The sequence below is a fragment of the Triticum dicoccoides genome, chromosome 3B, assembly GCF_002162155.2.
Source record: "Triticum dicoccoides isolate Atlit2015 ecotype Zavitan chromosome 3B, WEW_v2.0, whole genome shotgun sequence".
Lineage (NCBI taxonomy): Eukaryota > Viridiplantae > Streptophyta > Magnoliopsida > Poales > Poaceae > Triticum > Triticum dicoccoides.
In genome coordinates, this window is record NC_041385.1 from 783,596,955 (window position 1) to 783,599,631 (window position 2,677).

At 46.7% G+C, this 2,677-nt stretch overlaps 1 pseudogene; it reads left to right on the plus strand.

Moving 5' to 3' along the window:
- The first annotated feature begins 2,490 nt into the window (after positions 1-2,490).
- The window catches only part of LOC119282220, a 1,818-nt pseudogene continuing 1,631 nt past the window's right edge, over positions 2,491-2,677 (plus strand).

Sequence of the window (2,677 nt, forward strand, 5' to 3'; positions counted from 1 at the left end):
TCTTAGCAGCTTAACTGTTGTATCCTTATGAGCTGCAACATCTATGAATTGGATCAAGTATGAGCCTGCTGGCATCTTCTTCATTTTGCATTGATGTATATAAATTATGATCAGAAGCTCTATCTTCTCTGTGTTTATCTATGCTTTTCTTGGCACCCTGGAGGGCTGAAATGAATATTCTGTATGTTGATGCTATAATTTCTTAGTAATTTTGCTCTGCTTTGTACATAATTGCCAACTGATCCGCATCATGTGTCTATTTTCTTGGGCTGATGGTTTGGCTCTGCTTTATTTTAATTATCTTGTGATTTTCTTAGTATTCAATTGTTAGAAATTGTTATGGCTCATGTCCCTCTTCCTTGAGTCAAAGAGTTGACTTTACCTTCTTATGTAGTGGTTTTTTTTATAGTCTATATTGAGTGCGTTTCCGGTTTGTACCCTCTGTTGTCGCTCATGATGAAAAGAGAAAGATTTTTCTGTTTCTTGATGTGCAAGTTGCATCTAATTTTTAGAGCAGCTTGAGCACTACACATTAAAATAAATGGTTGCATAAGAGTAGTTGACACCATTTATCTATGGCGAACTAGCAAACCAAACCTTTGTTCACTATGACTCATTTTCCATTCCTTTCACTGAATTTTGTGGAAGTCATAGTTAATTTATACCTACTCAACAGTGCAAAGATTCTGTAATATCTTAGGTTTTGGCACCTAAAATTTAGAACATAGTTATTTTAAATTATTGGGCCAACAATGTATACGGTGAATGCCGAGACAAAGCCCTTGCAGATTTTATTCAGTCGCCCACATTCTTTATTAAGTTGGTAAATGTCACGCACAATATGACTCACTCACTAGAACAATTCCAATTGCAAGCAGCACGAAAAGGACAAGGGTTGGTGTGCTAGCGGCTAGGTTAGAAAGACCTGCGTCTTGCAACATTAACTTGTGATGATAGTTTGCATCTGTTCCAGCGTTTCCACTTCCGGACATTGCTGGATGTCCGTTCTTAAACCGTTCATGTTATTTTTCGTTGCAGGTCTGATAGTCTGCATGTTTCTGTCCTTGATACAAAATATTATCTGACAAAAGAATACTAAAACTGGTGCTTTGTAGCGTTAAACCCTCTACATTTTTATTTGCAAACCAACACATCACCAAAGTACGCTCAGCTGGTTTCCTCTGTTGCCACCACCTAGCAATCTTTTAGATGGCATTATATAGGTATTATGTTGACTCTCGAGCATCGAAGTTTGAGTTTCCAAGCCATAGAATGGGAGTGTTGTCGATGGTCACACGAAGCAGTTGCCTTTGCTTGTCAGTTTCAGTTTCAAATTTTGGTGTTCGTTTGGTCACAAGATACATATCTTATACTAAGGCAACTCCAACGTGGTTCATCAAATCACCCGCAAATGTCTGAACTGGATAGTCTGGACACTTTAAGCCATGCAATGTGAGTCGTGAAATTTGTCCGGACCAATTCGAACGTTCAGAATCCCACAAACCAGTAACAAATGGGAGAGAGGATATAAGAGAGTCCAGACGTCTGCCTAACCACTATTAGTTGGACCACATTGGACCACAACTCCCCCTAGCACACGTGTCTCACGGCTTGTCCACTGTCAAGTCATACCCATTGTCCGAATTTGATGAGTACGGTTGGATGGTCGACTCCCCGCCCGTTGTATGCAGACACGTCCAGTCGTTTCCGCGGACATTTTGTGTCATCCATTTGGTGATCCCCTCTTGGAGTTCCCCTTAGGGCATCTCTGGCAGATCCCCTATATTAAAAGTGCAAAAAAGTGCTCCCCGCACCACTTTAATGATTCTTTTAGTAAAGTCACTGCTTCGCAGTAGGCAGATCTCCTATATATTTGAGCCCACCACTTGCTGCCCGCACGGCCAAGGGGGGAGGAGGAGCACCAACGAACACCGCTTGCCGCACCACCGACATCGGGAGCCCTCTGCGTGTAGGCTAAGCAGCAAGGCCTTGTTGCCACCTTCCTTGGTAGCCGCGCGGCCTTCGTCGGTGACCCCGGCCCTTCAGCGGCGACAAGGAGGGGAAGGGGGGTGGGGGTGGGTGGCTGCTAGGGTTGCGTCGCCATTCGCGTAACCCCGAGCAGGGTAGCTTCGGTGCTTAGCACTTAGAGTGTAGCATTGTGCTCCTGGGGTTGTTGCTTCTTGTGCGCATATGCAGTGTAGCATTGTGCTCCTGGGGTTGTTGCTTCTTGTGCGCATATGCAGTTTAGCATTGTGCTCCTGGGGACGCAGTTGTACACATAATACACATGCGCACACAGTCTCCCTCTCCCTCCCACTTCTCTCTCCTATGAACGCATTGATATGTACTAATGTTTTTGCGTCTTCTCGAAGAAGAATATCCTGCAAAAGAAACATATCGTGTAATTGGTAAAAGTCACTCCCACCTCCCCCTCCGCCGCCGCCGCCGCCGCCACCACCACCCACCACCAACCAGCCGCAGCCGGCGACCATGGCGGAGGAGGCCGCGGCAGAAGGAGCGACGCCTCTCCTCGGCAACCTCCCAGATGAGATCGTGATATGGGAGATCCTCGTCCGCCTCGACCCCAAATCCCTACTCCGCAGCCGCGCCGTCCGCCGCGCCTGGCGCGGCGCCACCTCCACCCGCCGGTTCCTCCTCGCCCACCACGCCCGCCAAC